At 46.3% G+C, this 20,777-nt stretch overlaps 9 non-coding genes across 9 annotated transcripts; all 9 read right to left on the bottom strand.

Annotated features, from left to right (window-relative positions):
* Positions 1-857: 857 nt before the first annotated feature.
* On the bottom strand, positions 858-1,048 carry LOC130316646 (U2 spliceosomal RNA). Its single transcript, XR_008863933.1, has one exon. It is a non-coding gene; the product is annotated as a U2 spliceosomal RNA (small nuclear RNA).
* A 2,089-nt stretch (positions 1,049-3,137) lies between these two features.
* On the bottom strand, positions 3,138-3,328 carry LOC130316645 (U2 spliceosomal RNA). The gene has a single exon (XR_008863932.1). It is a non-coding gene; the product is annotated as a U2 spliceosomal RNA (small nuclear RNA).
* Positions 3,329-5,430: 2,102 nt separating this feature from the next.
* LOC130316642 (U2 spliceosomal RNA) lies at positions 5,431-5,621 on the bottom strand. The gene has a single exon (XR_008863930.1). It is a non-coding gene; the product is annotated as a U2 spliceosomal RNA (small nuclear RNA).
* A 2,101-nt stretch (positions 5,622-7,722) lies between these two features.
* LOC130316641 (U2 spliceosomal RNA) lies at positions 7,723-7,913 on the bottom strand. Its single transcript, XR_008863929.1, has one exon. It is a non-coding gene; the product is annotated as a U2 spliceosomal RNA (small nuclear RNA).
* A 2,084-nt stretch (positions 7,914-9,997) lies between these two features.
* On the bottom strand, positions 9,998-10,188 carry LOC130316640 (U2 spliceosomal RNA). The gene has a single exon (XR_008863928.1). It is a non-coding gene; the product is annotated as a U2 spliceosomal RNA (small nuclear RNA).
* Positions 10,189-12,279: 2,091 nt separating this feature from the next.
* LOC130316639 (U2 spliceosomal RNA) lies at positions 12,280-12,470 on the bottom strand. Its single transcript, XR_008863927.1, has one exon. It is a non-coding gene; the product is annotated as a U2 spliceosomal RNA (small nuclear RNA).
* Positions 12,471-14,565: 2,095 nt separating this feature from the next.
* On the bottom strand, positions 14,566-14,756 carry LOC130316638 (U2 spliceosomal RNA). The gene has a single exon (XR_008863926.1). It is a non-coding gene; the product is annotated as a U2 spliceosomal RNA (small nuclear RNA).
* Positions 14,757-16,850: 2,094 nt separating this feature from the next.
* Positions 16,851-17,041, bottom strand: LOC130316657 (U2 spliceosomal RNA). The gene has a single exon (XR_008863943.1). It is a non-coding gene; the product is annotated as a U2 spliceosomal RNA (small nuclear RNA).
* A 2,093-nt stretch (positions 17,042-19,134) lies between these two features.
* On the bottom strand, positions 19,135-19,325 carry LOC130316655 (U2 spliceosomal RNA). Its single transcript, XR_008863941.1, has one exon. It is a non-coding gene; the product is annotated as a U2 spliceosomal RNA (small nuclear RNA).
* Between the last annotated feature and the right edge of the window lie 1,452 nt (positions 19,326-20,777).

Below are 20,777 nucleotides of genomic sequence, written 5' to 3'. Positions count from 1 at the left end.
GCATTTTTACAACATTATACATAGGTGCTGAATACATAAAAAGCGACTGTTCAGCGACAGACAAGTCGCATCGGCTGAAAGTAGGCCAGAATGTCAGTCCATGTTGGAGCAGGTTTAGATACAGTCTAAAGCATAGATCTCAAAGTCTGTGCACAGAATTTAGCAAGGGCCTCGCACCTTCTGATGCATCAGGTAGGTGCACAATAGCATAGCCTAACCCTCTGTACTTTGGTCTATATTGATGCGGGACATAGACAGCCAGCTGATGACCAATCCATTAGTGCAATGGATGGCTGGAAGCATTTGTCTTTGCCTTTGCAATACCACAGAAGCAATGCATGGTCAATGTACAGCAATGACACACCTGTGTGAACAGCCAGGAGACCCCCCCCCCATGTTATGTTACATAGTTACATAGTTAGTACGGTCGAAAAAAGACATATGTCCATCACGTTCAACCAGGGAATTAAGGGGTAGGGGTGTGGCGCGATATTGGGGAAGGGATGAGATTTTATATTTCTTCATAAGCATTAATCTTATTTTGTCAATTAGGAACATTCAGCACCCACCCGCTATCAAGGCAGCTGCCTATCATGTCATGCCCTACCTGCACAGGTGTGCTGGCTACTCAAATGATCCAATTAAGGAGGCCATTTAGTCAGCAGCAGCAGAAGTCCTGTGCCTGGACGCTCCAACAGGGGCCAGACACAAGCAGAAGCAGAAGCAGCAGAAGCAGCAGCAGCACCACCTTTTGTTTTTTGGCTGCAGCAGCAGCAAGGCCCACAGGGCTGGCTAGCTGGCTAGCCAGCAAGCAGGTAGCAATGAAAGTAGGAATCTTTCTTTTTAACCCTGTAAGGGGGTGGTGCACTGTACCCGAAGATACTGCCATATCGGGTCAATGCATAGGGCGACGGAAGCAAGCTTCGAAATCGGCCCCCGTTCTCAAAAATCCATTTAATATATGGTCCCCAGATAGGGGACGTATCAGATATTAAACTGATAAGAACAGATACTACACTTGATCTTAGCCAAAAGGCCGAGAAGCGATAACCGTGAAAGGGGCGGGCCCAACAAGGTCCCCTTCATGGGCACTATCACTGCTTGCTGTCAGGGAGGCTGCCAGACAATTTTCCATGCACACTCTGGGCTGGGGGGCAGTCAACCACCAGTACACACAGCAGAACCTAAACCCATACCATTATTGCTAAGCAGCAAGACAGGGGCCCATTGCACTCCCACGGGGCCTTTTTAAATGCAATCCATAACCCGGATTTGCCAGGAACCCTTCTTACTCCTCCTACTTGCATGTGACACTGGGCTTAGGATCTGCATAGGAAACACACACACAAGCACACACCTACCTTTGTTGCCTGCAGATGCCTCCTTGGCTGTCCCCAAACGGTATCAAACCAACACCCACGGGAAGCTGTAAGCATAGAGGACATGCCTGCACCCCATTGGACTTACCTGTGTGGGTTAAATCCGGGTTATTTGACAACCTATGGCGGTGATGGTTCTGCTCAGGCAGAGCAGTGCTGATGCTCCTCATAAAGCTGTCGCTGCTGTGAAGGTTCTAGGTGACATCACAAATCCCTATGGTTACATACACAACAAAGCTGGGTTGTTGTTGTTTACACTCTGCAAGGCCTGTGGAAGTGAGTGACATCATAGCACTGTAGTTCTGAGGGTTCAAGATGGATGCAACAATCTCCTGTTGCTTCTATGAAGGCCGTAATAGACGACATCACCAAACAGCTCCATAGTCACATACACAGCAAAGGAGAGATGTTGTTTACACCTAGTGATGTCAGTGGTATTGAGTGACATCACAGCACAGTGCTAAGGCTCCTGGGCCTGGACACAGCAGCGGCTGCAATATCTCAACGGAGAATACGTTTATATCTATGTGTGTGTGTGCGCATATATATATATATATATATATATATATATATATATATATATTTCTCCGCCGAAATCACTTTTAAACCCATTTCCACCTTTTTTTCCCTTCTCTTCCTCTTACTTTTTTTTCACGTTTTTTTACGTTTTTCTCCTTTTCGCCTCTTTTCTGGGCGTATTATTCTTCTTTTTCTTCTTTTTTTTCGTCTAATGCATACCCCATCAGTGCAGCAATGCTTATTCAATACCGCCAGCAGATGGAGACACTGGGGGATAATTTTCTAAGGATTTATACTGATTTTTCCTGTCTGAATTTGTCGCACAGAAAGTTGCAGGCCAAATATGTGTGACATTTCTGCGACTTTAGCTTCTAGAGCATTTTTACAACATTATACATAGGTGCTGAATACATAAAAAGCGACTGTTCAGCGACAGACAAGTCGCATCGGCTGAAAGTAGGCCAGAATGTCAGTCCATGTTGGAGCAGGTTTAGATACAGTCTAAAGCATAGATCTCAAAGTCTGTGCACAGAATTTAGCAAGGGCCTCGCACCTTCTGATGCATCAGGTAGGTGCACAACAGCATAGCCTAACCCTCTGTACTTTGGTCTATATTGATGCGGGACATAGACAGCCAGCTGATGACCAATCCATTAGTGCAATGGATGGCTGGAAGCATTTGTCTTTGCCTTTGCAATACCACAGAAGCAATGCATGGTCAATGTACAGCAATGACACACCTGTGTGAACAGCCAGGAGACCCCCCCCCCCCCCCCATGTTATGTTACATAGTTACATAGTTAGTACGGTCGAAAAAAGACATATGTCCATCACGTTCAACCAGGGAATTAAGGGGTAGGGGTGTGGCGCGATATTGGGGAAGGGATGAGATTTTATATTTCTTCATAAGCATTAATCTTATTTTGTCAATTAGGAACATTCAGCACCCACCCGCTATCAAGGCAGCTGCCTATCATGTCATGCCCTACCTGCACAGGTGTGCTGGCTACTCAAATGATCCAATTAAGGAGGCCATTTAGTCAGCAGCAGCAGAAGTCCTGTGCCTGGACGCTCCAACAGGGGCCAGACACAAGCAGAAGCAGAAGCAGCAGAAGCAGCAGCAGCACCACCTTTTGTTTTTTGGCTGCAGCAGCAGCAAGGCCCACAGGGCTGGCTAGCTGGCTAGCCAGCAAGCAGGTAGCAATGAAAGTAGGAATCTTTCTTTTTAACCCTGTAAGGGGGTGGTGCACTGTACCCGAAGATACTGCCATATCGGGTCAATGCATAGGGCGACGGAAGCAAGCTTCGAAATCGGCCCCCGTTCTCAAAAATCCATTTAATATATGGTCCCCAGATAGGGGACGTATCAGATATTAAACTGATAAGAACAGATACTACACTTGATCTTAGCCAAAAGGCCGAGAAGCGATAACCGTGAATGGGGCGGGCCCAACAAGGTCCCCTTCATGGGCACTATCACTGCTTGCTGTCAGGGAGGCTGCCAGACAATTTTCCATGCACACTCTGGGCTGGGGGGCAGTCAACCACCAGTACACACAGCAGAACCTAAACCCATACCATTATTGCTAAGCAGCAAGACAGGGGCCCATTGCACTCCCACGGGGCCTTTTTAAATGCAATCCATAACCCGGATTTGCCAGGAACCCTTCTTACTCCTCCTACTTGCATGTGACACTGGGCTTAGGATCTGCATAGGAAACACACACACAAGCACACACCTACCTTTGTTGCCTGCAGATGCCTCCTTGGCTGTCCCCAAACGGTATCAAACCAACACCCACGGGAAGCTGTAAGCATAGAGGACATGCCTGCACCCCATTGGACTTACCTGTGTGGGTTAAATCCGGGTTATTTGACAACCTATGGCGGTGATGGTTCTGCTCAGGCAGAGCAGTGCTGATGCTCCTCATAAAGCTGTCGCTGCTGTGAAGGTTCTAGGTGACATCACAAATCCCTATGGTTACATACACAACAAAGCTGGGTTGTTGTTGTTTACACTCTGCAAGGCCTGTGGAAGTGAGTGACATCATAGCACTGTAGTTCTGAGGGTTCAAGATGGATGCAACAATCTCCTGTTGCTTCTATGAAGGCCGTAATAGACGACATCACCAAACAGCTCCATAGTCACATACACAGCAAAGGAGAGATGTTGTTTACACCTAGTGATGTCAGTGGTATTGAGTGACATCACAGCACAGTGCTAAGGCTCCTGGGCCTGGACACAGCAGCGGCTGCAATATCTCAACGGAGAATACGTTTATATCTATGTGTGTGTGTGCGCATATATATATATATATATATATATATATATATATATATATATATATATATATTTCTCCGCCGAAATCACTTTTAAACCCATTTCCACCTTTTTTTCCCTTCTCTTCCTCTTACTTTTTTTTCACGTTTTTTTACGTTTTTCTCCTTTTCGCCTCTTTTCTGGGCGTATTATTCTTCTTTTTCTTCTTTTTTTTCGTCTAATGCATACCCCATCAGTGCAGCAATGCTTATTCAATACCGCCAGCAGATGGAGACACTGGGGGATAATTTTCTAAGGATTTATACTGATTTTTCCTGTCTGAATTTGTCGCACAGAAAGTTGCAGGCCAAATATGTGTGACATTTCTGCGACTTTAGCTTCTAGAGCATTTTTACAACATTATACATAGGTGCTGAATACATAAAAAGCGACTGTTCAGCGACAGACAAGTCGCATCGGCTGAAAGTAGGCCAGAATGTCAGTCCATGTTGGAGCAGGTTTAGATACAGTCTAAAGCATAGATCTCAAAGTCTGTGCACAGAATTTAGCAAGGGCCTCGCACCTTCTGATGCATCAGGTAGGTGCACAATAGCATAGCCTAACCCTCTGTACTTTGGTCTATATTGATGCGGGACATAGACAGCCAGCTGATGACCAATCCATTAGTGCAATGGATGGCTGGAAGCATTTGTCTTTGCCTTTGCAATACCACAGAAGCAATGCATGGTCAATGTACAGCAATGACACACCTGTGTGAACAGCCAGGAGACCCCCCCCCCCCCCCCCCCATGTTATGTTACATAGTTACATAGTTAGTACGGTCGAAAAAAGACATATGTCCATCACGTTCAACCAGGGAATTAAGGGGTAGGGGTGTGGCGCGATATTGGGGAAGGGATGAGATTTTATATTTCTTCATAAGCATTAATCTTATTTTGTCAATTAGGAACATTCAGCACCCACCCGCTATCAAGGCAGCTGCCTATCATGTCATGCCCTACCTGCACAGGTGTGCTGGCTACTCAAATGATCCAATTAAGGAGGCCATTTAGTCAGCAGCAGCAGAAGTCCTGTGCCTGGACGCTCCAACAGGGGCCAGACACAAGCAGAAGCAGAAGCAGCAGAAGCAGCAGCAGCACCACCTTTTGTTTTTTGGCTGCAGCAGCAGCAAGGCCCACAGGGCTGGCTAGCTGGCTAGCCAGCAAGCAGGTAGCAATGAAAGTAGGAATCTTTCTTTTTAACCCTGTAAGGGGGTGGTGCACTGTACCCGAAGATACTGCCATATCGGGTCAATGCATAGGGCGACGGAAGCAAGCTTCGAAATCGGCCCCCGTTCTCAAAAATCCATTTAATATATGGTCCCCAGATAGGGGACGTATCAGATATTAAACTGATAAGAACAGATACTACACTTGATCTTAGCCAAAAGGCCGAGAAGCGATAACCGTGAATGGGGCGGGCCCAACAAGGTCCCCTTCATGGGCACTATCACTGCTTGCTGTCAGGGAGGCTGCCAGACAATTTTCCATGCACACTCTGGGCTGGGGGGCAGTCAACCACCAGTACACACAGCAGAACCTAAACCCATACCATTATTGCTAAGCAGCAAGACAGGGGCCCATTGCACTCCCACGGGGCCTTTTTAAATGCAATCCATAACCCGGATTTGCCAGGAACCCTTCTTACTCCTCCTACTTGCATGTGACACTGGGCTTAGGATCTGCATAGGAAACACACACACAAGCACACACCTACCTTTGTTGCCTGCAGATGCCTCCTTGGCTGTCCCCAAACGGTATCAAACCAACACCCACGGGAAGCTGTAAGCATAGAGGACATGCCTGCACCCCATTGGACTTACCTGTGTGGGTTAAATCCGGGTTATTTGACAACCTATGGCGGTGATGGTTCTGCTCAGGCAGAGCAGTGCTGATGCTCCTCATAAAGCTGTCGCTGCTGTGAAGGTTCTAGGTGACATCACAAATCCCTATGGTTACATACACAACAAAGCTGGGTTGTTGTTGTTTACACTCTGCAAGGCCTGTGGAAGTGAGTGACATCATAGCACTGTAGTTCTGAGGGTTCAAGATGGATGCAACAATCTCCTGTTGCTTCTATGAAGGCCGTAATAGACGACATCACCAAACAGCTCCATAGTCACATACACAGCAAAGGAGAGATGTTGTTTACACCTAGTGATGTCAGTGGTATTGAGTGACATCACAGCACAGTGCTAAGGCTCCTGGGCCTGGACACAGCAGCGGCTGCAATATCTCAACGGAGAATACGTTTATATCTATGTGTGTGTGTGCGCATATATATATATATATATATATATATATATATATATATATATATATATATTTCTCCGCCGAAATCACTTTTAAACCCATTTCCACCTTTTTTTCCCTTCTCTTCCTCTTACTTTTTTTTCACGTTTTTTTACGTTTTTCTCCTTTTCGCCTCTTTTCTGGGCGTATTATTCTTCTTTTTCTTCTTTTTTTTCGTCTAATGCATACCCCATCAGTGCAGCAATGCTTATTCAATACCGCCAGCAGATGGAGACACTGGGGGATAATTTTCTAAGGATTTATACTGATTTTTCCTGTCTGAATTTGTCGCACAGAAAGTTGCAGGCCAAATATGTGTGACATTTCTGCGACTTTAGCTTCTAGAGCATTTTTACAACATTATACATAGGTGCTGAATACATAAAAAGCGACTGTTCAGCGACAGACAAGTCGCATCGGCTGAAAGTAGGCCAGAATGTCAGTCCATGTTGGAGCAGGTTTAGATACAGTCTAAAGCATAGATCTCAAAGTCTGTGCACAGAATTTAGCAAGGGCCTCGCACCTTCTGATGCATCAGGTAGGTGCACAATAGCATAGCCTAACCCTCTGTACTTTGGTCTATATTGATGCGGGACATAGACAGCCAGCTGATGACCAATCCATTAGTGCAATGGATGGCTGGAAGCATTTGTCTTTGCCTTTGCAATACCACAGAAGCAATGCATGGTCAATGTACAGCAATGACACACCTGTGTGAACAGCCAGGAGACCCCCCCCCCCCCCCCCCCCATGTTATGTTACATAGTTACATAGTTAGTACGGTCGAAAAAAGACATATGTCCATCACGTTCAACCAGGGAATTAAGGGGTAGGGGTGTGGCGCGATATTGGGGAAGGGATGAGATTTTATATTTCTTCATAAGCATTAATCTTATTTTGTCAATTAGGAACATTCAGCACCCACCCGCTATCAAGGCAGCTGCCTATCATGTCATGCCCTACCTGCACAGGTGTGCTGGCTACTCAAATGATCCAATTAAGGAGGCCATTTAGTCAGCAGCAGCAGAAGTCCTGTGCCTGGACGCTCCAACAGGGGCCAGACACAAGCAGAAGCAGAAGCAGCAGAAGCAGCAGCAGCACCACCTTTTGTTTTTTGGCTGCAGCAGCAGCAAGGCCCACAGGGCTGGCTAGCTGGCTAGCCAGCAAGCAGGTAGCAATGAAAGTAGGAATCTTTCTTTTTAACCCTGTAAGGGGGTGGTGCACTGTACCCGAAGATACTGCCATATCGGGTCAATGCATAGGGCGACGGAAGCAAGCTTCGAAATCGGCCCCCGTTCTCAAAAATCCATTTAATATATGGTCCCCAGATAGGGGACGTATCAGATATTAAACTGATAAGAACAGATACTACACTTGATCTTAGCCAAAAGGCCGAGAAGCGATAACCGTGAATGGGGCGGGCCCAACAAGGTCCCCTTCATGGGCACTATCACTGCTTGCTGTCAGGGAGGCTGCCAGACAATTTTCCATGCACACTCTGGGCTGGGGGGCAGTCAACCACCAGTACACACAGCAGAACCTAAACCCATACCATTATTGCTAAGCAGCAAGACAGGGGCCCATTGCACTCCCACGGGGCCTTTTTAAATGCAATCCATAACCCGGATTTGCCAGGAACCCTTCTTACTCCTCCTACTTGCATGTGACACTGGGCTTAGGATCTGCATAGGAAACACACACACAAGCACACACCTACCTTTGTTGCCTGCAGATGCCTCCTTGGCTGTCCCCAAACGGTATCAAACCAACACCCACGGGAAGCTGTAAGCATAGAGGACATGCCTGCACCCCATTGGACTTACCTGTGTGGGTTAAATCCGGGTTATTTGACAACCTATGGCGGTGATGGTTCTGCTCAGGCAGAGCAGTGCTGATGCTCCTCATAAAGCTGTCGCTGCTGTGAAGGTTCTAGGTGACATCACAAATCCCTATGGTTACATACACAACAAAGCTGGGTTGTTGTTGTTTACACTCTGCAAGGCCTGTGGAAGTGAGTGACATCATAGCACTGTAGTTCTGAGGGTTCAAGATGGATGCAACAATCTCCTGTTGCTTCTATGAAGGCCGTAATAGACGACATCACCAAACAGCTCCATAGTCACATACACAGCAAAGGAGAGATGTTGTTTACACCTAGTGATGTCAGTGGTATTGAGTGACATCACAGCACAGTGCTAAGGCTCCTGGGCCTGGACACAGCAGCGGCTGCAATATCTCAACGGAGAATACGTTTATATCTATGTGTGTGTGTGCGCATATATATATATATATATATATATATATATATTTCTCCGCCGAAATCACTTTTAAACCCATTTCCACCTTTTTTTCCCTTCTCTTCCTCTTACTTTTTTTTCACGTTTTTTTACGTTTTTCTCCTTTTCGCCTCTTTTCTGGGCGTATTATTCTTCTTTTTCTTCTTTTTTTTCGTCTAATGCATACCCCATCAGTGCAGCAATGCTTATTCAATACCGCCAGCAGATGGAGACACTGGGGGATAATTTTCTAAGGATTTATACTGATTTTTCCTGTCTGAATTTGTCGCACAGAAAGTTGCAGGCCAAATATGTGTGACATTTCTGCGACTTTAGCTTCTAGAGCATTTTTACAACATTATACATAGGTGCTGAATACATAAAAAGCGACTGTTCAGCGACAGACAAGTCGCATCGGCTGAAAGTAGGCCAGAATGTCAGTCCATGTTGGAGCAGGTTTAGATACAGTCTAAAGCATAGATCTCAAAGTCTGTGCACAGAATTTAGCAAGGGCCTCGCACCTTCTGATGCATCAGGTAGGTGCACAATAGCATAGCCTAACCCTCTGTACTTTGGTCTATATTGATGCGGGACATAGACAGCCAGCTGATGACCAATCCATTAGTGCAATGGATGGCTGGAAGCATTTGTCTTTGCCTTTGCAATACCACAGAAGCAATGCATGGTCAATGTACAGCAATGACACACCTGTGTGAACAGCCAGGAGACCCCCCCCCCCCCCCCCCCCCATGTTATGTTACATAGTTACATAGTTAGTACGGTCGAAAAAAGACATATGTCCATCACGTTCAACCAGGGAATTAAGGGGTAGGGGTGTGGCGCGATATTGGGGAAGGGATGAGATTTTATATTTCTTCATAAGCATTAATCTTATTTTGTCAATTAGGAACATTCAGCACCCACCCGCTATCAAGGCAGCTGCCTATCATGTCATGCCCTACCTGCACAGGTGTGCTGGCTACTCAAATGATCCAATTAAGGAGGCCATTTAGTCAGCAGCAGCAGAAGTCCTGTGCCTGGACGCTCCAACAGGGGCCAGACACAAGCAGAAGCAGAAGCAGCAGAAGCAGCAGCAGCACCACCTTTTGTTTTTTGGCTGCAGCAGCAGCAAGGCCCACAGGGCTGGCTAGCTGGCTAGCCAGCAAGCAGGTAGCAATGAAAGTAGGAATCTTTCTTTTTAACCCTGTAAGGGGGTGGTGCACTGTACCCGAAGATACTGCCATATCGGGTCAATGCATAGGGCGACGGAAGCAAGCTTCGAAATCGGCCCCCGTTCTCAAAAATCCATTTAATATATGGTCCCCAGATAGGGGACGTATCAGATATTAAACTGATAAGAACAGATACTACACTTGATCTTAGCCAAAAGGCCGAGAAGCGATAACCGTGAAAGGGGCGGGCCCAACAAGGTCCCCTTCATGGGCACTATCACTGCTTGCTGTCAGGGAGGCTGCCAGACAATTTTCCATGCACACTCTGGGCTGGGGGGCAGTCAACCACCAGTACACACAGCAGAACCTAAACCCATACCATTATTGCTAAGCAGCAAGACAGGGGCCCATTGCACTCCCACGGGGCCTTTTTAAATGCAATCCATAACCCGGATTTGCCAGGAACCCTTCTTACTCCTCCTACTTGCATGTGACACTGGGCTTAGGATCTGCATAGGAAACACACACACAAGCACACACCTACCTTTGTTGCCTGCAGATGCCTCCTTGGCTGTCCCCAAACGGTATCAAACCAACACCCACGGGAAGCTGTAAGCATAGAGGACATGCCTGCACCCCATTGGACTTACCTGTGTGGGTTAAATCCGGGTTATTTGACAACCTATGGCGGTGATGGTTCTGCTCAGGCAGAGCAGTGCTGATGCTCCTCATAAAGCTGTCGCTGCTGTGAAGGTTCTAGGTGACATCACAAATCCCTATGGTTACATACACAACAAAGCTGGGTTGTTGTTGTTTACACTCTGCAAGGCCTGTGGAAGTGAGTGACATCATAGCACTGTAGTTCTGAGGGTTCAAGATGGATGCAACAATCTCCTGTTGCTTCTATGAAGGCCGTAATAGACGACATCACCAAACAGCTCCATAGTCACATACACAGCAAAGGAGAGATGTTGTTTACACCTAGTGATGTCAGTGGTATTGAGTGACATCACAGCACAGTGCTAAGGCTCCTGGGCCTGGACACAGCAGCGGCTGCAATATCTCAACGGAGAATACGTTTATATCTATGTGTGTGTGTGCGCATATATATATATATATATATATATATATATATATATATATATATTTCTCCGCCGAAATCACTTTTAAACCCATTTCCACCTTTTTTTCCCTTCTCTTCCTCTTACTTTTTTTTCACGTTTTTTTACGTTTTTCTCCTTTTCGCCTCTTTTCTGGGCGTATTATTCTTCTTTTTCTTCTTTTTTTTCGTCTAATGCATACCCCATCAGTGCAGCAATGCTTATTCAATACCGCCAGCAGATGGAGACACTGGGGGATAATTTTCTAAGGATTTATACTGATTTTTCCTGTCTGAATTTGTCGCACAGAAAGTTGCAGGCCAAATATGTGTGACATTTCTGCGACTTTAGCTTCTAGAGCATTTTTACAACATTATACATAGGTGCTGAATACATAAAAAGCGACTGTTCAGCGACAGACAAGTCGCATCGGCTGAAAGTAGGCCAGAATGTCAGTCCATGTTGGAGCAGGTTTAGATACAGTCTAAAGCATAGATCTCAAAGTCTGTGCACAGAATTTAGCAAGGGCCTCGCACCTTCTGATGCATCAGGTAGGTGCACAATAGCATAGCCTAACCCTCTGTACTTTGGTCTATATTGATGCGGGACATAGACAGCCAGCTGATGACCAATCCATTAGTGCAATGGATGGCTGGAAGCATTTGTCTTTGCCTTTGCAATACCACAGAAGCAATGCATGGTCAATGTACAGCAATGACACACCTGTGTGAACAGCCAGGAGACCCCCCCCCCCCCCCCATGTTATGTTACATAGTTACATAGTTAGTACGGTCGAAAAAAGACATATGTCCATCACGTTCAACCAGGGAATTAAGGGGTAGGGGTGTGGCGCGATATTGGGGAAGGGATGAGATTGTATATTTCTTCATAAGCATTAATCTTATTTTGTCAATTAGGAACATTCAGCACCCACCCGCTATCAAGGCAGCTGCCTATCATGTCATGCCCTACCTGCACAGGTGTGCTGGCTACTCAAATGATCCAATTAAGGAGGCCATTTAGTCAGCAGCAGCAGAAGTCCTGTGCCTGGACGCTCCAACAGGGGCCAGACACAAGCAGAAGCAGAAGCAGCAGAAGCAGCAGCAGCACCACCTTTTGTTTTTTGGCTGCAGCAGCAGCAAGGCCCACAGGGCTGGCTAGCTGGCTAGCCAGCAAGCAGGTAGCAATGAAAGTAGGAATCTTTCTTTTTAACCCTGTAAGGGGGTGGTGCACTGTACCCGAAGATACTGCCATATCGGGTCAATGCATAGGGCGACGGAAGCAAGCTTCGAAATCGGCCCCCGTTCTCAAAAATCCATTTAATATATGGTCCCCAGATAGGGGACGTATCAGATATTAAACTGATAAGAACAGATACTACACTTGATCTTAGCCAAAAGGCCGAGAAGCGATAACCGTGAATGGGGCGGGCCCAACAAGGTCCCCTTCATGGGCACTATCACTGCTTGCTGTCAGGGAGGCTGCCAGACAATTTTCCATGCACACTCTGGGCTGGGGGGCAGTCAACCACCAGTACACACAGCAGAACCTAAACCCATACCATTATTGCTAAGCAGCAAGACAGGGGCCCATTGCACTCCCACGGGGCCTTTTTAAATGCAATCCATAACCCGGATTTGCCAGGAACCCTTCTTACTCCTCCTACTTGCATGTGACACTGGGCTTAGGATCTGCATAGGAAACACACACACAAGCACACACCTACCTTTGTTGCCTGCAGATGCCTCCTTGGCTGTCCCCAAACGGTATCAAACCAACACCCACGGGAAGCTGTAAGCATAGAGGACATGCCTGCACCCCATTGGACTTACCTGTGTGGGTTAAATCCGGGTTATTTGACAACCTATGGCGGTGATGGTTCTGCTCAGGCAGAGCAGTGCTGATGCTCCTCATAAAGCTGTCGCTGCTGTGAAGGTTCTAGGTGACATCACAAATCCCTATGGTTACATACACAACAAAGCTGGGTTGTTGTTGTTTACACTCTGCAAGGCCTGTGGAAGTGAGTGACATCATAGCACTGTAGTTCTGAGGGTTCAAGATGGATGCAACAATCTCCTGTTGCTTCTATGAAGGCCGTAATAGACGACATCACCAAACAGCTCCATAGTCACATACACAGCAAAGGAGAGATGTTGTTTACACCTAGTGATGTCAGTGGTATTGAGTGACATCACAGCACAGTGCTAAGGCTCCTGGGCCTGGACACAGCAGCGGCTGCAATATCTCAACGGAGAATACGTTTATATCTATGTGTGTGTGTGCGCATATATATATATATATATATATATATATATATATATATATATATTTCTCCGCCGAAATCACTTTTAAACCCATTTCCACCTTTTTTTCCCTTCTCTTCCTCTTACTTTTTTTTCACGTTTTTTTACGTTTTTCTCCTTTTCGCCTCTTTTCTGGGCGTATTATTCTTCTTTTTCTTCTTTTTTTTCGTCTAATGCATACCCCATCAGTGCAGCAATGCTTATTCAATACCGCCAGCAGATGGAGACACTGGGGGATAATTTTCTAAGGATTTATACTGATTTTTCCTGTCTGAATTTGTCGCACAGAAAGTTGCAGGCCAAATATGTGTGACATTTCTGCGACTTTAGCTTCTAGAGCATTTTTACAACATTATACATAGGTGCTGAATACATAAAAAGCGACTGTTCAGCGACAGACAAGTCGCATCGGCTGAAAGTAGGCCAGAATGTCAGTCCATGTTGGAGCAGGTTTAGATACAGTCTAAAGCATAGATCTCAAAGTCTGTGCACAGAATTTAGCAAGGGCCTCGCACCTTCTGATGCATCAGGTAGGTGCACAATAGCATAGCCTAACCCTCTGTACTTTGGTCTATATTGATGCGGGACATAGACAGCCAGCTGATGACCAATCCATTAGTGCAATGGATGGCTGGAAGCATTTGTCTTTGCCTTTGCAATACCACAGAAGCAATGCATGGTCAATGTACAGCAATGACACACCTGTGTGAACAGCCAGGAGACCCCCCCCCCCCCCCCCCCCATGTTATGTTACATAGTTACATAGTTAGTACGGTCGAAAAAAGACATATGTCCATCACGTTCAACCAGGGAATTAAGGGGTAGGGGTGTGGCGCGATATTGGGGAAGGGATGAGATTTTATATTTCTTCATAAGCATTAATCTTATTTTGTCAATTAGGAACATTCAGCACCCACCCGCTATCAAGGCAGCTGCCTATCATGTCATGCCCTACCTGCACAGGTGTGCTGGCTACTCAAATGATCCAATTAAGGAGGCCATTTAGTCAGCAGCAGCAGAAGTCCTGTGCCTGGACGCTCCAACAGGGGCCAGACACAAGCAGAAGCAGAAGCAGCAGAAGCAGCAGCAGCACCACCTTTTGTTTTTTGGCTGCAGCAGCAGCAAGGCCCACAGGGCTGGCTAGCTGGCTAGCCAGCAAGCAGGTAGCAATGAAAGTAGGAATCTTTCTTTTTAACCCTGTAAGGGGGTGGTGCACTGTACCCGAAGATACTGCCATATCGGGTCAATGCATAGGGCGACGGAAGCAAGCTTCGAAATCGGCCCCCGTTCTCAAAAATCCATTTAATATATGGTCCCCAGATAGGGGACGTATCAGATATTAAACTGATAAGAACAGATACTACACTTGATCTTAGCCAAAAGGCCGAGAAGCGATAACCGTGAAAGGGGCGGGCCCAACAAGGTCCCCTTCATGGGCACTATCACTGCTTGCTGTCAGGGAGGCTGCCAGACAATTTTCCATGCACACTCTGGGCTGGGGGGCAGTCAACCACCAGTACACACAGCAGAACCTAAACCCATACCATTATTGCTAAGCAGCAAGACAGGGGCCCATTGCACTCCCACGGGGCCTTTTTAAATGCAATCCATAACCCGGATTTGCCAGGAACCCTTCTTACTCCTCCTACTTGCATGTGACACTGGGCTTAGGATCTGCATAGGAAACACACACACAAGCACACACCTACCTTTGTTGCCTGCAGATGCCTCCTTGGCTGTCCCCAAACGGTATCAAACCAACACCCACGGGAAGCTGTAAGCATAGAGGACATGCCTGCACCCCATTGGACTTACCTGTGTGGGTTAAATCCGGGTTATTTGACAACCTATGGCGGTGATGGTTCTGCTCAGGCAGAGCAGTGCTGATGCTCCTCATAAAGCTGTCGCTGCTGTGAAGGTTCTAGGTGACATCACAAATCCCTATGGTTACATACACAACAAAGCTGGGTTGTTGTTGTTTACACTCTGCAAGGCCTGTGGAAGTGAGTGACATCATAGCACTGTAGTTCTGAGGGTTCAAGATGGATGCAACAATCTCCTGTTGCTTCTATGAAGGCCGTAATAGACGACATCACCAAACAGCTCCATAGTCACATACACAGCAAAGGAGAGATGTTGTTTACACCTAGTGATGTCAGTGGTATTGAGTGACATCACAGCACAGTGCTAAGGCTCCTGGGCCTGGACACAGCAGCGGCTGCAATATCTCAACGGAGAATACGTTTATATCTATGTGTGTGTGTGCGCATATATATATATATATATATATATATATATATATATATATATATTTCTCCGCCGAAATCACTTTTAAACCCATTTCCACCTTTTTTTCCCTTCTCTTCCTCTTACTTTTTTTTCACGTTTTTTTACGTTTTTCTCCTTTTCGCCTCTTTTCTGGGCGTATTATTCTTCTTTTTCTTCTTTTTTTTCGTCTAATGCATACCCCATCAGTGCAGCAATGCTTATTCAATACCGCCAGCAGATGGAGACACTGGGGGATAATTTTCTAAGGATTTATACTGATTTTTCCTGTCTGAATTTGTCGCACAGAAAGTTGCAGGCCAAATATGTGTGACATTTCTGCGACTTTAGCTTCTAGAGCATTTTTACAACATTATACATAGGTGCTGAATACATAAAAAGCGACTGTTCAGCGACAGACAAGTCGCATCGGCTGAAAGTAGGCCAGAATGTCAGTCCATGTTGGAGCAGGTTTAGATACAGTCTAAAGCATAGATCTCAAAGTCTGTGCACAGAATTTAGCAAGGGCCTCGCACCTTCTGATGCATCAGGTAGGTGCACAATAGCATAGCCTAACCCTCTGTACTTTGGTCTATATTGATGCGGGACATAGACAGCCAGCTGATGACCAATCCATTAGTGCAATGGATGGCTGGAAGCATTTGTCTTTGCCTTTGCAATACCACAGAAGCAATGCATGGTCAATGTACAGCAATGACACACCTGTGTGAACAGCCAGGAGACCCCCCCCCCCCCCCCCCCATGTTATGTTACATAGTTACATAGTTAGTACGGTCGAAAAAAGACATATGTCCATCACGTTCAACCAGGGAATTAAGGGGTAGGGGTGTGGCGCGATATTGGGGAAGGGATGAGATTTTATATTTCTTCATAAGCATTAATCTTATTTTGTCAATTAGGAACATTCAGCACCCACCCGCTATCAAGGCAGCTGCCTATCATGTCATGCCCTACCTGCACAGGTGTGCTGGCTACTCAAATGATCCAATTAAGGAGGCCATTTAGTCAGCAGCAGCAGAAGTCCTGTGCCTGGACGCTCCAACAGGGGCCAGACACAAGCAGAAGCAGAAGCAGCAGAAGCAGCAGCAGCACCACCTTTTGTTTTTTGGCTGCAGCAGCAGCAAGGCCCACAGGGCTGGCTAGCTGGCTAGCCAGCAAGCAGGTAGCAATGAAAGTAGGAATCTTTCTTTTTAACCCTGTAAGGGGGTGGTGCACTGTACCCGAAGATACTGCCATATCGGGGCAATGCATAGGGCGACGGAAGCAAGCTTCGAAATCGGCCCCCGTTCTCAAAAATCCATTTAATATATGGTCCCCAGATAGGGGACGTATCAGATATTAAACTGATAAGAACAGATACTACACTTGATCTTAGCCAAAAGGCCGAGAAGCGATAACCGTGAAAGGGGCGGGCCCAACAAGGTCCCCTTCATGGGCACTATCACTGCTTGCTGTCAGGGAGGCTGCCAGACAATTTTCCATGCACACTCTGGGCTGGGGGGCAGTCAACCACCAGTACACACAGCAGAACCTAAACCCATACCATTATTGCTAAGCAGCAAGACAGGGGCCCATTGCACTCCCACGGGGCCTTTTTAAATGCAATCCATAACCCGGATTTGCCAGGAACCCTTCTTACTCCTCCTACTTGCATGTGACACTGGGCTTAGGATCTGCATAGGAAACACACACACAAGCACACACCTACCTTTGTTGCCTGCAGATGCCTCCTTGGCTGTCCCCAAACGGTATCAAACCAACACCCACGGGAAGCTGTAAGCATAGAGGACATGCCTGCACCCCATTGGACTTACCTGTGTGGGTTAAATCCGGGTTATTTGACAACCTATGGCGGTGATGGTTCTGCTCAGGCAGAGCAGTGCTGATGCTCCTCATAAAGCTGTCGCTGCTGTGAAGGTTCTAGGTGACATCACAAATCCCTATGGTTACATACACAACAAAGCTGGGTTGTTGTTGTTTACACTCTGCAAGGCCTGTGGAAGTGAGTGACATCATAGCACTGTAGTTCTGAGGGTTCAAGATGGATGCAACAATCTCCTGTTGCTTCTATGAAGGCCGTAATAGACGACATCACCAAACAGCTCCATAGTCACATACACAGCAAAGGAGAGATGTTGTTTACACCTAGTGATGTCAGTGGTATTGAGTGACATCACAGCACAGTGCTAAGGCTCCTGGGCCTGGACACAGCAGCGGCTGCAATATCTCAACGGAGAATACGTTTATATCTATGTGTGTGTGTGCGCATATATATATATATATATATATATATATATATATATATATATATTTCTCCGCCGAAATCACTTTTAAACCCATTTCCACCTTTTTTTCCCTTCTCTTCCTCTTACTTTTTTTTCACGTTTTTTTACGTTTTTCTCCTTTTCGCCTCTTTTCTGGGCGTATTATTCTTCTTTTTCTTCTTTTTTTTCGTCTAATGCATACCCCATCAGTGCAGCAATGCTTATTCAATACCGCCAGCAGATGGAGACACTGGGGGATAATTTTCTAAGGATTTATACTGATTTTTCCTGTCTGAATTTGTCGCACAGAAAGTTGCAGGCCAAATATGTGTGACATTTCTGCGACTTTAGCTTCTAGAGCATTTTTACAACATTATACATAGGTGCTGAATACATAAAAAGCGACTGTTCAGCGACAGACAAGTCGCATCGGCTGAAAGTAGGCCAGAATGTCAGTCCATGTTGGAGCAGGTTTAGATACAGTCTAAAGCATAGATCTCAAAGTCTGTGCACAGAATTTAGCAAGGGCCTCGCACCTTCTGATGCATCAGGTAGGTGCACAATAGCATAGCCTAACCCTCTGTACTTTGGTCTATATTGATGCGGGACATAGACAGCCAGCTGATGACCAATCCATTAGTGCAATGGATGGCTGGAAGCATTTGTCTTTGCCTTTGCAATACCACAGAAGCAATGCATGGTCAATGTACAGCAATGACACACCTGTGTGAACAGCCAGGAGACCCCCCCCCCCCCCCCCCATGTTATGTTACATAGTTACATAGTTAGTACGGTCGAAAAAAGACATATGTCCATCACGTTCAACCAGGGAATTAAGGGGTAGGGGTGTGGCGCGATATTGGGGAAGGGATGAGATTTTATATTTCTTCATAAGCATTAATCTTATTTTGTCAATTAGGAACATTCAGCACCCACCCGCTATCAAGGCAGCTGCCTATCATGTCATGCCCTACCTGCACAGGTGTGCTGGCTACTCAAATGATCCAATTAAGGAGGCCATTTAGTCAGCAGCAGCAGAAGTCCTGTGCCTGGACGCTCCAACAGGGGCCAGACACAAGCAGAAGCAGAAGCAGCAGAAGCAGCAGCAGCACCACCTTTTGTTTTTTGGCTGCAGCAGCAGCAAGGCCCACAGGGCTGGCTAGCTGGCTAGCCAGCAAGCAGGTAGCAATGAAAGTAGGAATCTTTCTTTTTAACCCTGTAAGGGGGTGGTGCACTGTACCCGAAGATACTGCCATATCGGGGCAATGCATAGGGCGACGGAAGCAAGCTTCGAAATCGGCCCCCGTTCTCAAAAATCCATTTAATATATGGTCCCCAGATAGGGGACGTATCAGATATTAAACTGATAAGAACAGATACTACACTTGATCTTAGCCAAAAGGCCGAGAAGCGATAACCGTGAAAGGGGCGGGCCCAACAAGGTCCCCTTCATGGGCACTATCACTGCTTGCTGTCAGGGAGGCTGCCAGACAATTTTCCATGCACACTCTGGGCTGGGGGGCAGTCAACCACCAGTACACACAGCAGAACCTAAACCCATACCATTATTGCTAAGCAGCAAGACAGGGGCCCATTGCACTCCCACGGGGCCTTTTTAAATGCAATCCATAACCCGGATTTGCCAGGAACCCTTCTTACTCCTCCTACTTGCATGTGACACTGGGCTTAGGATCTGCATAGGAAACACACACACAAGCACACACCTACCTTTGTTGCCTGCAGATGCCTCCTTGGCTGTCCCCAAACGGTATCAAACCAACACCCACGGGAAGCTGTAAGCATAGAGGACATGCCTGCACCCCATTGGACTTACCTGTGTGGGTTAAATCCGGGTTATTTGACAACCTATGGCGGTGATGGTTCTGCTCAGGCAGAGCAGTGCTGATGCTCCTCATAAAGCTGTCGCTGCTGTGAAGGTTCTAGGTGACATCACAAATCCCTATGGTTACATACACAACAAAGCTGGGTTGTTGTTGTTTACACTCTGCAAGGCCTGTGGAAGTGAGTGACATCATAGCACTGTAGTTCTGAGGGTTCAAGATGGATGCAACAATCTCCTGTTGCTTCTATGAAGGCCGTAATAGACGACATCACCAAACAGCTCCATAGTCACATACACAGCAAAGGAGAGATGTTGTTTACACCTAGTGATGTCAGTGGTATTGAGTGACATCACAGCACAGTGCTAAGGCTCCTGGGCCTGGACACAGCAGCGGCTGCAATATCTCAACGGAGAATACGTTTATATCTATGTGTGTGTGTGCGCATATATATATATATATATATATATATATATATATATATATATATATATATTTCTCCGCCGAAATCACTTTTAAACCCATTTCCACCTTTTTTTCCCTTCTCTTCCTCTTACTTTTTTTTCACGTTTTTTTACGTTTTTCTCCTTTTCGCCTCTTTTCTGGGCGTATTATTCTTCTTTTTCTTCTTTTTTTTCGTCTAATGCATACCCCATCAGTGCAGCAATGCTTATTCAATACCGCCAGCAGATGGAGACACTGGGGGATAATTTTCTAAGGATTTATACTGATTTTTCCTGTCTGAATTTGTCGCACAGAAAGTTGCAGGCCAAATATGTGTGACATTTCTGCGACTTTAGCTTCTAGAGCATTTTTACAACATTATACATAGGTGCTGAATACATAAAAAGCGACTGTTCAGCGACAGACAAGTCGCATCGGCTGAAAGTAGGCCAGAATGTCAGTCCATGTTGGAGCAGGTTTAGATACAGTCTAAAGCATAGATCTCAAAGTCTGTGCACAGAATTTAGCAAGGGCCTCGCACCTTCTGATGCATCAGGTAGGTGCACAATAGCATAGCCTAAC

Source organism: Hyla sarda, unplaced genomic scaffold (genome assembly GCF_029499605.1).
Source record: "Hyla sarda isolate aHylSar1 unplaced genomic scaffold, aHylSar1.hap1 scaffold_1944, whole genome shotgun sequence".
Classification (NCBI taxonomy): Eukaryota; Metazoa; Chordata; class Amphibia; order Anura; family Hylidae; genus Hyla; species Hyla sarda.
Note: the sequence above shows the minus strand (reverse complement) of the source record. Positions and strands in the feature narration are given on the sequence as shown.